Consider the following 15,653-nt stretch of genomic DNA (forward strand, 5'->3'; position numbering starts at 1 on the left):
CATTGACCATTTAATTCTTTCACTTTTACAGACGTATTAACAATTTCTTTGTCATTTAAGATCATAACCTATCCAGAGTGTTAAAATTTATACATGCAATCCTTGTTTCTCTTACAGATGCCCAAAATTTTAGTTTTCATACACTTAGAACTAGCTATTTTAATCTTTCAACAAGTATGTAGGAGATTTATTACTCATTTTAATGCCAGTGATTTTATCAAGTATTATAGTTATAATATAATTTTATATTTAAAATAAACCTCTTAATATAGTTATGCTATTAAGGTCTTAGTATTTTGTTACTTAATTTAAGAAAAATCAAATGATTATTTGAAAAGTGCCTTGCTTTACCTGGTTTATTGACCTGTTTTTTTATATACATAATACAATTTGTACATGGGGGCTACACTAATCATGTTGTATTAACATTCTTCTTTCAAAACAGGTGTAAGTGTTCATGAAATTTATAATTTAAGTAATATATACATGTTAATAATCATATAAGTTCACAGAAACTCAAGAACAAGAAAAATATAAAATGGTGACTTATTCATGTTTTAATAAGTTTTAAACACTATTCAATAACTATTTAGGTCACTCAAAAATGCAGAGAGTTAGTCAAACTTTAGAACAACTGTTACACGTTAATGCAGTGTTTGTTACTGTCAATGAGACATATTTAGCATGGGATATTTGGTTTATGGCAAATTTTCAAACGTTCTGCCACTTCCCAGTGTAAATCTAAAAGACAAGTGACTGCAGTATGTATAAACCAAATTCTATGGATATTGATTTTTTTATAACAACAAATATGCAATAAAATACATCATTTAAGACAAGTGGAGTAAAGCTCCTGTGTTCTGTCCTAAATTACAAAATGTTTAACATCATTGTATTATTTTTATTCTGAACCGTTTTTCAGTAATAGCAAATGGAGTATAATGTTTGTTTTTTTCTACATTAAGTTTTTTTGGGGCTAAAAGTTATCTGAGATATTATTTTATTCTTTTATTTATATTTTTTGAAAATATTTGGTATTCCACTCATATACCAAATTACTAATGTCTAGTCCTACTTAAATAAAACAGGGTTGTTATATTACTTTGGTACAGTTAAAGTGTTCCATAATAGTTGATTTGAGGAAAAGTTAAGTAATACTGGTGAGCAAGTCTTAGTGATTATTGTGTCCAAACTGTGATTTTAAAGTCCATGGCTTGCATTTAATTGTCACAAAAACAAACGCCATATTCTGGGGGCATGGATGTGTTATTAAAATGAACAATCAAATCCCACTTTGCAACTACAGTAGCCCATAGTTTGCAGTAGGTGCTGTTGACTTGTTGCTATCTCTGTAGTCTATCCATGAATTCAAAATAGGTATAACTAGCACAGACAGCCATTGTGTAGCTTTGTATGAATTTCCCAAACAAACATCAAGAAAGACTTTTTTGAATAGAATTAACAAATATAAAAAACTGAACACAAAATAGACTGACCTGGTAGATAATTTTGGAATTATTTCCCAATGTCTGCAACTTGTTCTTATGCTGTCATCAACATTTATGTTTATTTTGCTTTTTCAGATAATTCTGTGTAATTTTACCGTTCTGCACCTTCTACATCAGAGAAAATGTTAGCGTGTTATTCCACACAGATCCTGGGATGGATAAATAGTATCACAGGTTCTACCTAGAAAATTATCAACTAATTAAGTGCCATACATATCTTTGAAATTCTACAATCTAATATACTTTTGTAATAAAATAACATGAAGGTGTATTCATGGTGTTTAAGAATCACCGTATTGTTTACTATGTTTCAAACAATTATCTTTATTAGATTATTTCAATTATTTGTTCAATTTTTCCTCAACTTTTGTAAGGTTTATTATATTAGATAGTGTGAGTTAAAGTTTTGGAAACTTATTGCACTTGTTCAGAATGAACTTTTTTTTTATATAGATAAGATTTGTAATACCTACTTTACAGTATGGTGTATGTCTTCAATCAATCTCTATTGTTCTACTTTACATTTTTAAGAATAAAAATTTTATTTGATGCCAGATAGCATGAAATGAAGCAATTTGGTAAAGTAATGGAATATTTAAGTTAATTGCTGTAGGTTTAGATATTGACTCATTACAAAATATTTTTTTACATTTAATGAGTTATACTTGTGTTGAGCAATATATCTTATATGTCAAGTTTCTGAATTTTATTTTCTTACTTAAAAGATTGGATTTGTTCATCTTGTTTAATTGGCACTTCAGAAAGCACATCAGTGCCTTTCAGTTGTTTTTGTAAAGAAAAGTTGGGTCTAAATTGGATTAAAACTGAAAGTATTTCTTTGAAATTCGTGGTAGTATGCTGAGAGAAAAAGTAGGTATGATGATCCTAGTACTAATAAATACAAACTTATCCACTTGTCTTATACTTTCATGAATTGTATTTGATAGTTTATATTTTCTGAAATGAAGTTTCACAAATATCATTAGACAAGAATGTTTTAACTTATTTAAAGAGGGAGGGAATATTTAAATAAGAACTTTTCTTGTAAATTTGATGTGAAGTTATTTTTCAAAACTCTGTAGTGCTCAATTTTTGCTTTTATTTAATTTTTAATGATTAAACTGCCTACAGAGAATGCATGAGTTTTCTGTATTGTTTGTTTATACATACAAATAGTAATAGCACTTTGAATTTTAAGAAATATTTCAAACTTTACTTAAGACATATCAACAGTTATTGATTTTTATAAGCATGCATTCTTCTGAATAAAAATGTGTTTATTACTCTGCAATTTAAATAATCCTTTAACCAGAAATTAAGGTATTATATTTGTTGTATTGCACTCTATAAATATATGTGTTTCTGTTGAATGAACCATTTATGCACATAGAGTTAGTAATGTACTTGATGTTATTGGTTGTCACATTTTGTAGTAGGCTAGTTTTATAGGTATGTATACTTCCTTTTTCAATCTTAAAGCTTACTTAACCTTCTCGTAACTGAATACTATTTTAGTGTTGTTAAACACATCACATCACAAAAACATATCATGTACTTGAAGAAATATATTTTCTGCACATGCACTTCACCAACCTGTCCTTTTCACATATACATATCAAGTACTTGTACAGATAGATTTTCTACAGACAATTAATTTAATAATTTGATATTCATCAGTATCTAAAATAGTTATCATTATTTCTTCCTTAATCCAGAATAAGTTGAGTTTTTGCAGTATAATCAACTTTATTTTACAAACAAATAAACATTGTTGTTCTAATTATAGACAAGATTTTGAAGGTAATATTACTCCACAAACTTTGAATGAAAGAATAGAATATTTTCTTTGCATATCAAATCAGCTTTACACTATGAACTGATATTCCTTCATTTAACTTAATTACGATCATTAACGTTTAATTTAAAATAAAAAATTAAAAAAGGTTTCAATTAAAACCTTTCTTGTGAATTTTGTGATGAGAAATTTGATATGAATTTATTTTTCAAAAAAATTGGTAGTGCTCTTTTTGTTTATCTTATTTCACTTTTAATAATTAAAACTTGAAAAATGCTTAAACATTAAAAGTGTCTGATGTGTATTCTAAGTGCAGCAGTACATATATTGTGTGAATTATATAATTAACAGTATTTATTAAAAGCTTTTTTCATTTAGTAATAAATTATTGAAGGAAAAGGTTGTTGATTTTATATTTGTTAAAACGTTTAGAGAAGCCAAAGATATAATTATTAAAGGCATTTCAGGTTTTGAGTTGAATGTTAAAAATAACAGTGTTATTTCATGTTCCTTTTCTTTGTCACAGCTAGTTTACATGTTTAATTATGTAATTCAAAAATCATTTTTCCAACAAAAAATTAATTGAAACAGCTTACAAAAAGTTAGAATAATTATTTTCTTACAACATTTAAAAGAAATATTCCTCAAAAACATTATTACCAATGTGCAATAAATAAGAACATAAAGCATATGTTAATATGCAATACCTTTAAACTTATTTGATTTTAAGATAAAAGAATAGCTCAATTTTATAAATTTAGGTTAAATGGTAAATTACAATAATTAAAAGCTCACTCATAAATATAAGTAACTGCTAAATTATTTTCATAACATCATATACAAAAAATAAGTCTTTATAGTTTCTTAAAATACTGAAGTGTTTGTAATATAAATATAAATAGCATTTTGATGCAATTTTGAAATAGTCACCCTTTTGTGTATCAGGTAGCAGGAAGGTAAATTGTTTAGTAATAATAATTTGTGTTTGACCAACAGTAATTATATGCTGTGACATAATGTTAATAATTTTTTAATTATATTAAAACTAGTTATTATAAAATGCTCAAAACAACAATGTCTAAAAGTATTTAGGTGTAAGAAAGTGAGATTTTATTAATAAATGTTAAAGAAAATATTTTAGAAAATTTACTTAGAGCAAAATTATGATAAATGCAAATGATATACTAAGTAAAGTTCTGTAATTAGTAGTAGCATTTATTGTTTTCCTAGAAACTACACAAATTCTTACACATATCACTACAGAATATAGAATGGATTATTACACACAACTGTATGTTCTCTTTCTAATTCTTTAACTAATATTACAGACTTTCCTTCAAATGTATTTCCTGTTCATTTCAGAAATAAGTGTCCTGTTACAGTGGTCTTTATTCTTCTTTTTACTTTTTACATTTTAATAAATAGAAAGTAATAATAACTTGGTCATTACAAGACTGGCTCAATGAGTCTCCCACTGGTAAGTCTGCATATTTACAATGCTAAAATCAGGAGTTTGATTCCGTTTGGTGGACACAGCAAGTAGCCAGATGTGGCTTTGCTATAAGAAAACACACATACACTGACCTAATGAGCAGTAAGGAAAAGTCATTAAATTAAGACAATATGTAAGCAAACATTTATGTAAGGTAAATATATTCAGTGTGGAAAACTATGAATAAAACACTGATTTTGTCAAGGATCTGTGATATATGTATAAAGATATGCTGGAGTCTCCAATTACATTTTATTTTAATGTTCTCTTAATCATCAACATAATAAGAATATCATTTTGTTATTAGCTTCTTGAAATCAACTATATGATGACAAAAGATAAAATTTAATAGACATTTTTCATACATTCAATATGACTTTATATAAACCTATAAGAAATTAGTGAGGCACACCTGGGCAAATGAATTTGCACAAATGTGAACCATACTTGCATAGCCAAGTGGCTTATATGTTCAGCTGTGGGTTGGGAGGCTCAGTGTTCAAACTGCAAATGCAGCAGAACATGTTCTGTTTTACCATATATGGAAATATTGTAATTGTGATTGTTAATCCAGCTATTTGATTAAGAGAATATACAAGGTTATGTTGGTATCTTCTCTGTACTAGGTTGCATTCTTTTTATCAGGAGCTCTAAATTAAGGGTGTTAATATTTGAATCTTGGGATATCTGAGTTGGCCATTTAGCTCATGAAGTCATATATCAGATCTGACATGCTTTTTTTACATGCTTCTGATTTTGTACCTACAAAGAAGAAATTAAGAGGAATGTAGCAAAAAACATCTACAGTTAATATAATTTTTATCACACATTTTATGCCTGCTACTATTTCTATAAGATTTACTAATATTAAGCATTGTTCTTCAAATCAAGGTTCACTTTCACTACTGTTACCTGTTAATATTATTAATGATAGTGAAGTTTTTTCATAAAGCTATTAGTGAAACCTACACAAAAATTAGTAACTGTAAAGCATTGTTTAAAACATGATTTTTTATGGCCTACAGAACACTTTTTATCAGTTCTTTGACCTATTGATTATCATTTCTATTTGAATATTATTAAAATTCGTGATTAAAAATTTATTTATTGTAGTAAATCATACCATTAATTTTATAAGTACTTGAAGCTAGTTTGAGAAATGTAATGGAGCACAGTATTACTTATTGTCTCGCTTTCTCTTCAACAAACCCCAATGGTTCATCAGTAAGTTTGACGACTTATCTAACCAAAAAATCAGGTTTCAGTACTCACTGTGGGCTGAACACAGATAGCACAATATGTAGCTTTGTACTAAATGATCTTACTGCCAATAATTAAGTTGTGCTTAAGATAATTGGTGTAAACTTTTCATTTTTGAAATATAATTTTTTTGTGTTAATGTAATTAGCACAAGAACAAGAAATGCCATTTTAAAGTGCCAAGTTGTTCACTCACTAAACTGGATTTTATTCTTATAACATTTTATATTTAAACATATTCAGTCTGTCTTGAGAATTACGGCACATAATTGTAATTACAAAATTTGATTTAAACATACTAAGTTCTTTGCATGAAAACATTTTAATGTTGGTGTTAAGTGTATAATACAACAAAAGGGAATTGTAAGAACAAAAATTTTTATATAACTTTTTCTAGTTTAGACTCAATTAAGTATTACACTTTATCTGCACTTAATATTTTTATAACTTTGCTGTATAATAAAATTAATTACCAAATTTAAGTGCCAAGTTGTTCAGGTAACTTATTCAAGATTGTTTTTTTACTTTTTGATTTTTTATCAAGAGGTATGTTTTACACTTGACTTAAGCTTGTATATAGTTGTACTAGGTATGGAATTATAGTGTTTGTACTATTTTATTTATTTCAACCTATTTTATAATAATTGTTTATGCTTTTTTGCTTGTACTTGTAATGATATTTTAATTGATAGTACCAAAATGTAGACACTTTTCTAAAGCTAGTTTGTTATTCTTACAAATTCTATAACACTGCATAGCATTTAAATGGTTAATAATATAGGCTAAGCAATTTATATGTACAATACACATAAGTGCTCCTGCACTTTACCATTACAATAAATTGAACCACAATGAATCGTTATAACAGATTTCTGTTGATTGTATATTATTTTTAGCATTTTTTTGTTACATTGTTGCAGTTTTTATGGAATTTTTCTTCTTAGGTTGCATTGCAAGATCACAGTTTTACTGCAGGTTCAAATTCCGTCACACCAAACATACTCGCCCTTTCAACCATGGGGGCATTGTAATGCAATGGTCAATCCCACTATTCATTGGTAAAAAAGTATCCCAAGAGTTGGCAATGGGTGGTGATGACTAGCTGCCTTCCCTCTAGTCTTACACTGTTAAATTAGGGACGGCCAGTACAAATAGCCCTCGTGTAGCTTTCAGCAAAATTCAACAAACAAGCACACTTACTAAGACATCTTAATGAAACTCATTGAATGAGAATCCTTTGAATTGTATTTATTTTTCAATTCATGTTATTAATTGGTCAAATAAGTAGTAGTTAATTACACTAGATATATGTTTTCTCTTGCATACTTCACTTATGCAAATAAGATGTGTCTACAGAGACTATCATGGATAAATAGTACCCTGTGTTAATACAAAATAGGCAATTTAGTACTGCACACTACAACTTTTAACTTCAAGATTGGGTAGATTTGTGGATATTTTTAGAACAAGCATACATTCTTTCTTGCATATAAAGGTGATAATAAAGCAATAACACCAAAACTTTTGAAAGAATAAATAACAAACCATATTAAAATAGATACACAATTAAAAACATTTTAATCAAGGCCAATCTATGACCACTAAAAAGTTGATTCATCATGTTTGATCTTGCAACATCATCTTGATTGGCCTTAATTAGAATGTTTTTAATTTTGTACCTATTTGAACATGGTTTGTTATTTTAATATCATATTATACACAAGTGCCAAGAAATAATACTCATCAAAACTTTTATTTCATGGCTTATTCTGAGGAAGAATTCCTTAAAGCCAAAAGATTGTTAAGAAAATCTGATCAGTAATTTCCCAGTAGGATTTGGAAAAATTCCATTCTAGCAGATAGCTGTAAAACATTTGTATTGTATCAAGCCAGAAGATATATATCTGCATGTTTCATGGAAGATGTTAAATTTTTCTGAAGGCAAATTAAGCCATAAATAATGTTTAAGGGTAATTAAATTAGATATACTTTTCTTTTAACCATGTGTATTCGTTGTTTTACTTTGTACTCAGGGTGAAAAGTTTGACTACCATACAAAATCTACACTATGTTTGCACTGAAAGTACTGTAAAATCTTTAATCTCTTTAAATATTGTATTGCCAAATATTTATTAGTGATGCTTCAGATGTTTTGCTGCAATAAAAACAAGGAAACTGTTACTATTAACAGACTGAATGTGATATCTTGTATTATTTATTATTTTCTAATTTTTCATCATTTTCATATAACAAGTAAACATTTTTCCCTGCATCAGAAAAAACAGAATATTTGCACAAACACCACTACCTTACTGTTGAATAAAAGATAAAAAAAAAAAAGACTTGGACTTAATCTTTGTGAATGCAAGATAAACAGTTCCTTTGTAAAGTATTACACTATTCTACTGACTCTAAATTTTAGTCAGTGAAAATGAATTTACCATTGCTAAAAATTTACAAAGCCTTTTTTAAAACCAGAAATATTCAATCTGCCAAAATTAATTTGAACTTAAGAGTTCAAAGAACTCATTATTTTGCTTTCTGATCAGTTATTTTTTATCATTGTTCATATTATGTAAAATGATTTTGAATGATTTATTTTCATTGAACATAATGAAATATTGTTATATATGCATTAAGTTGTTGTATTGTTATATATGCATTACAACTGATATTGTTGAGAATTTTATGGAAAGTGGTGTAGTTCTGCTGGGATCAAAATGGAGCATCAGTTCTTCACTTCATGTTCAGGGGGTGTACAGTTCCCATACTACAAATACACATTTTTTTTCAGTGTTATTTTTAAATAAATTCAAATCTGAATTGATGTTATTATAAACATGCCATTGATACTGAATGCTTTATATAAAATAAATATTTTATTAGTTGAAAGCTCTCTAACCTTGCTTATGCTTTACTCTACCTCAAGCAATGATTTTCTGAATTTATAATAAATTAGTATGGTAGCCATGTTAAATAACTAGCCTGATAATAAGTTGTTCTATCAATTGAGAGAAATCCTAGTTACCCTTCACTTCTGAGTTTAACATTACATCTAATAGGGTGAAATACAAAGGAAGCAAGCAATTCATCAAAATTTCTGATGTCACTCCAGGAACGGACTAAAAGTTTAAAAATTTTACTTTCACTTCTTTCTCTGGCAAAAAATATCGCACCATGACAGGTATAATTTTGGCATATTTTCAGTTTGAAGCATCTGCTGTAAGTGAAACGAATTGGACCTCCATTAAGTCTCTCTTCAATTCCTCTGCTGCTAAAGGAACAATTGCATTCAAACTAATAGCCTCATTATTCGTTCTACCAGAACTGAACTTTGGTTCAAATAACTTTGCAATCAGTTTGAAAGAGCAATCAGCTGTTTTAAAGCTTATGTTATGGACAGCACTGTGATAAGCAAAGGTTGGTTCTTTGGCAGCTATTAACAAGTCACTCTCTTCAGGCTCAGTTTTTTGAAGAACACATCAACTCTTGAACTTTGAGCAGCTACTGAAAGATTAGCTGCATGTTTAGCACTTTTTGAATGGTTTGTTATGTCTGAGCGGCCACCATGTGAAACAGAGAAGTCAGTTGAACACTGTGAACATTTCACTCTGTCTTCCTTGCCACAATTTTTTTCAAGAATGGATATTCATTTTGCAATCCACTGTTGAATGTGCACTTTCTATTACTAGCTGTGGACATTATGACTGGGATTAATTTCTAAAATAAAAGAACGAAAACAATTCAGCATGTACCGTATGACTAATATAATAAATAAAGCAGTCAAAACACAAACACTTGCTCAAAGAAAGCTTTGCCTATGCTGCCGCTCAAAGAACACAAAAAGTCACCATCACACGTTTTCGAACACTGCAAATCAAATAAACACAACATAACCATAGAAAACACTCAAATACTAAAAAAAGGAACAAACATAAACAAATGCAAAATTAAAGAAGCCTTACTTATACAACAACTAAAGCCGAAAATAAACCAATACATATATACCTATATTAATAAATATAATCAAACATCTAAACACGCCCTCTACATTCCTACACTCAATTACAAAACCGCCTTCAAATATGTGGTCAGTAACCGTTTCTTTTTTTGTGAACCTGACGATGACCGAAGAAGGTCGAAACGTTGTTCGCTCCTCTACTGCTTTCTCTACTCACGCCCCCCACTAATACAGCGGTATGTCTCCGGATTTACAACGTTAAAATCAGAGGTTTGATTTCCCTCGGTGGGCTGAGCAGATAGCCCGATGTGGCTTTACTATAAGAAAAAAAAAACATTCTCTACTCATACCAGCCGTTTTTAAATATATAAAACGTTTTATGTTTTATAACAATAAATGATTTAAATATGATATATTTATTTTGAATTCTTACTATATTAATTAGATTTGTTTCTCTTTATTACACCTGAGACAACTCTTCTTGGGTGTAAAGTCAACGAGTCTGACCTTTGGCACTACTACATTTTAAGCACTTGCAACGGGATAAAAGTGGATTTACAGTTTTACGTGCATGAAGTACGTTCACATGTGTGAAGTCCACCTCTATATTTAATTAATGAAGTAACCTGTTTACTGACACTCCCAGTGGCACAGCGGTATGTCTGCTAATTTACATCGCCAGAAACCGGCTTTCGATATCTGTAGTGGACAGAGGAGAGATAACCCATTGTGTAGCCTTAGGTTTAGCAAGAGACAAATAATTGCTTACTAACGATAGGTTAATCCATTACCTACATGTAAATTAAAATGTGAATGTTTTTAAGTTCAGTATTTTTAACACCCTAATTTGGGTTATCATTTTTCCTGAAATTAAAATAGTTATTTTTAAATGCGAAGTTTTTCTTGTACGAAATGAAACAACTGTGTTTATTCGCGACGACTCAGATTTCACACCTCCTTTCTATGTGCAACAAAGAAGAATGAAGTATATTCAGTTCTCAGACAGCCGCGTGGTTGTTTTTATTTTAAACATAAAATAATGTTTTGGAACAACATGGGAAATATTGGTCCATCTCGGCTATACCATCCTTTAAACTAAACTAAAATTATTAATAAATAAGTTTTAAAATCTTAAAGTCACCCATTATCATTTGGTTGCTTATCAAGGTTTTTCTTAAACTAATTTAAATTTATTGCTTCCACAGTATCCGTTAATAACACATTCCAAAGGGCATCGACCCTCTTAGAGAAATTGAACTGTCTCAGCTTAAGATAGCCTCTACCTTGCTAAAATTTCTATATGTTCCACAGTTTTACATTTCTCACTATTAGGTATGAAAAAAAAAATTATTCACACTCTAATCAAACCGCCTTTAACTCTCTCGCTTTCTTTTTTGATGCCCGGCATGGCCAGGTGGTCAAGACACTCGACTTGTAACCTGAAGGTCACGGGTTCGAACCCCCGTCACACTGAATATGCTCGCCCTTTCAGCAGTGGGGACGTTATAATGTGACGGTCAATCTCACTATTCGTTGGTAAAAGAGTTGGCGGTGGGTGGTGATGACTAGCTGCCTTCCCTCTAGTCTTATACTGCTAAATTAGAGATGACAAGCGCAGATATTTATGGCAGAAGTCTTGTTGCAGTAACAGTGTTCCTGGTGGTTTATAATGATAATAAATATATATGTAGAAATATATCTATAAATATATGTACGAAAGTTTATATGACGTCATTTAAGAACGTTGTATAACACAAGTGAATCAGTTACTGAGAGTACAATTTTTTTATCTTGGTGTTAAAACTTTGAGATATGAAATTAACTATAATTATTATCGTATAAATTATTATTTGAAAATACAGTATATTTGATATTTTCATTAGGACTGGTTATAGAATCTTTTGATTTTGAAGTTGCCTGACTCGGCAAACAGTGAATGTTCATGACAAAGATAACAGTAACGGCTAGATATATTATATGCTTTTAAAAATTCAATTAAAACTATTATATTTGCTACTGATAGTAAGTAATATATCAAATGTATTGAATCGAAATATTTACCAGCATTAAAGACTGACTCAATGGGAAAAGCGAAATAGTAGTTTGTATCACTCCAAATTTAAATTTGGTGTACCCAGTGTTTTATTTGGTTATGAGTAAATTCATTTTAACTGTTTGTTTGTTTTGAATTTCGCGCAAAGCTACTCGAGGGCTATCTGCGCTAGCCGTCCCTAATTTAGCAGTTTAAGACTAGAGGGAAGGAAGCTAGTCATCACCACCCACCGCCAACTCTTGGGCTACTCTTTTACCAACGAATAGTGGGATTGACCGTCACATTATAACGCCCCCACGGCTGGGAGGGCGAGCATGTTTAGTGCGACCGGAATTCGAACCAGCGACCCTCGGATTACGAGTCGAACGCCTTAACACGCTTGGCCATGCCGGGTCAAATTCATTTTAAATCATGCAGATTGAGGTGCTCTGAATACTTATTTAACATTATTTCAGCACAAGATGCGTTTGATATACATGAAAATGCAGACTACGAGTTTATAGCAGAAGGCATAAAGTGACACTTTTGTAGTAATGCTGTGTACTTGCTTGCAACTGTGCTAAACTGATATCTGAAAGGAAACAAAACATTTATATTAACGAATTTCCATGGTTAAGAAAATGACGCAGTTATGGTCAGCATGATGGCTGACCTATTTTGGTTACACATACAGGAATTAGAATTTGGAGGCTCACTTTCATCCCTTATTTCTTTCTTACTGGATCTAGAGTTTCTGTGCATAACAACCAGGTGATGATAAAAGGAATGTGGTTGGATTCGTATATAAATATGAGCAGTTTTACTTCCACAGGTGAAAGAAATACATATTTTACAGAAGGAATATATATGTGTAAGAACACATAAGTCTGTAAAAATGTTATTACTTGACTACAATAATATTTTATCACTTGCTCCTGATAGAAACTAGGACGAAGAATTGCCGCAACCATGCTTTTGGAACATAAAGCAAAATTTCTGACCAATCAGGATTCAACTGATCTTACGTTTCAGTTCATAATTTAGATACTTAAGAACAAATTATTAACCTTTCTGGCTGTATTATTTTCAATTAGCCAGTTGTGTTTAGTTGTATTACATTTGTGTACCTAAGCCTGCAAATTTATGCATATTACGGAAGGAAATTATATTGAAAGTTACAAAATATCCTGCAGTACATAAGACCCCAAGGACCGTCTCTAACTTCACCTCAATAGAGTATATACATAAAAATGTGTTGCGTGATGCATTGGCCAGCAGAGAGCTGACCAAAGCCGCAAACAGATTTGTTCTATAGTTCGTATAAATCAGGTGGTTAAAGCACTCGACCCGTAATCTGAGGGTCGAGGGTTCGAATTCCCTTTACACCAAACATGCTCGCTCTCTCAGCTGTGTGTGTGAGGAGTTATAACTCAAAACAAACAAACAATTAAAAACATGTCTGAGAGTTTTTTTTGTACCTTCCTCTGCCATATCTGGTAGTTTTTTCTAGTCTAGCACGAACTGTTGTGAAATCAGCAGTGTGACATATTTTTTAACTCTGACATGAAATGCATAATAATATGTTACATTGCATTCTGCACAAAGGTGAAGTATGCACACATTGAATCCAACCAATCCACATAGGGGTAAAGATGTAATCTTACTTTGCTGAGGCTGCTTCATCTAATTCTCATATCTTTGCCTATTATAACATATATACACGTTAAGGAAGCCATTATTTCTTGAAGATCATCCAGCTAAGATTACTAGACAACTATTTCTTAGCTAAAATGCCAACTTTCAAAATCTCAGTACTACCCTACAATATGATAAAGCCAACTGTCTCGCAAAAACGTGTTTGCGTTCTAAACATGGATGACTTGTTTCCAATGTTGTTTACTAGCTTACATGTAATATCGATCATCATATCAGACTGGGTGAAAGGGAAGAACCTAGCTTACACACAGAGATAAGAGAAAATAGTGACTGTCCATACAAACATCAACATGAAAGAAGTGCAATTACAGATAATATTTTTAGCAAATCGTTAACAAATAACAACTGATTTGCCAAAGCTACAAAGTACAATGACAGAAAAATTTAAGAAGCTCTTCTCATTGGACATCTACGAGCACAAAAATAGCGATAAAGAATGATGCCTATAATGTTAATTAATTTATTTGCATTTTATCTTTTGTTATTGCAATATGTAACGTAAATAGAATGTTTTGTGTACTACAGGTATAATGCTTTTAAATATTTTAGCAATATAAATCTTTCAACAATAAGCCTTGATTCTTAATATTTCAAAGACAAGCTGTAGTTTCAAATTAATTATTTAAACTATTTAAGCCTTGTGCTGTCAGTTACGATCTATGTTTCAGTGGAACTCTCCAGAAGAAGCTATAAAGTGAAACGTTGAGCGTCCAATGAAAAAATAACAAATTTCGTGTTATAAATTCTTTTATTTTTAGTATTAAAATGCCTCTTATATACTAATGTACACTACAGAAATTAAATACTGAATTTTCACTGAATATTCATTTACTACTCACTCACTAAGTACTTCACTGAATGCTGAATTAATGAACTTATTATTTATTTGTATTTATGGATGTTTTTAGAGCGGCCCGGCATGGCCAAGCGTGTTAAGGCGTTCGACTCCTAATCCGAGGGTCGCTGGTTCGAATGCCCGTCGCACCAAACATGCTCGCCCTTTCAGCCGTGGGGGCGTTATAATGTGACAGTCAATCCCACTATTTGTTGGTAAAAGAGTAGTCCAAGAGATGGCAATGGGTAGTGATGACTAGCTGCCTTCCCTCTAGTCTTACACTGCTAAATTAGGGACGGCTAGCGCAGATAGCCTTCGAGTAGTTTTGCGCGAAATTTAAAAACAAACAAACTTGATTTTAGATATTTCGCAAAAACTCTCGATCATTAGGTATTATTATGACCAGTAATTTTTATGGAAAACAAACAAATTACTACATTGATAAATTACTTTGTCGAAAAATAAGTTGCAAATGGCCTTCCAAGATATAAAGCTAACACCCTCAATACTGAATTTATATTATTATTTTACCAAACAAATAATGGACTCAGCAGATGGCCCGATGTGGCTTTGCTATAAGAAAACACACACACACACACAAACGAATAAATCACCCAAAAATATTAATACTTCTGCACCCTTAACTTTAATTTATCTAGGCTACTGGAAACAAAACAGAAATATAAGCTTTTTTTCGAAGCATAAATTACTTAATCTACATATTGATTTGGTAGCAGGTCTTCGAACTTTCCTCAATAAAAATTTATACGTCATCATTATAGCAGATAAAACAAAGAGATTAAAACTACAAGGATTTGATCGATAAAAATTATTTATCCGTGATGACGAGAAATCCCATTTCTAGAGAAAATATTTATGTAAAAATGGATGGTATGAGTTGAGAAAAATTTATATGTAGTAAAGCGAACAACGTTTCGACCTTCTTCGGTCATCGTCAGGTTTGCTCCTCTACATAGAATTTTCTCAATCCATACCAGCGTTTTTATATATATAAAAATTATTTACCAAGTCTTGTGCCCCCCAGTGGCTCAGCG

At 30.7% G+C, this 15,653-nt stretch overlaps 1 protein-coding gene and 2 long non-coding RNA genes across 6 annotated transcripts in view; 1 reads left to right on the forward strand and 2 right to left on the reverse strand.

Moving 5' to 3' along the window:
- LOC143225073 (uncharacterized) overlaps positions 1 to 1,636 on the reverse strand; it is a 21,287-nt gene extending 19,651 nt beyond the window's left edge. The window contains exon 1 of the long non-coding RNA XR_013013601.1: positions 1,497 to 1,636. This is a non-coding gene — a long non-coding RNA (uncharacterized LOC143225073). The remainder of the gene's footprint in view (positions 1 to 1,496) is intronic.
- LOC143225071 (poly(rC)-binding protein 3-like) overlaps positions 1 to 8,256 on the forward strand; it is a 334,733-nt gene extending 326,477 nt beyond the window's left edge. For all 4 annotated transcript variants that reach the window (XR_013013597.1, XR_013013599.1, XR_013013600.1 and 1 more), the window contains one exon: positions 1,584 to 8,256. The gene's annotated coding sequence lies outside the window, so the exon portion shown is untranslated. The remainder of the gene's footprint in view (positions 1 to 1,583) is intronic.
- On the reverse strand, positions 8,239 to 10,325 carry LOC143225074 (uncharacterized). The gene is made up of 2 exons (XR_013013602.1): positions 10,063 to 10,325; positions 8,239 to 9,774 (listed from the first exon to the last, which is right to left on the reverse strand). It is a non-coding gene; the product is annotated as an uncharacterized LOC143225074 (long non-coding RNA).
- Positions 10,326 to 15,653: the final 5,328 nt, after the last annotated feature.

The sequence above is a fragment of the Tachypleus tridentatus genome, chromosome 9, assembly GCF_004210375.1.
Source record: "Tachypleus tridentatus isolate NWPU-2018 chromosome 9, ASM421037v1, whole genome shotgun sequence".
NCBI classification, from domain to species: Eukaryota; Metazoa; Arthropoda; class Merostomata; order Xiphosura; family Limulidae; genus Tachypleus; species Tachypleus tridentatus.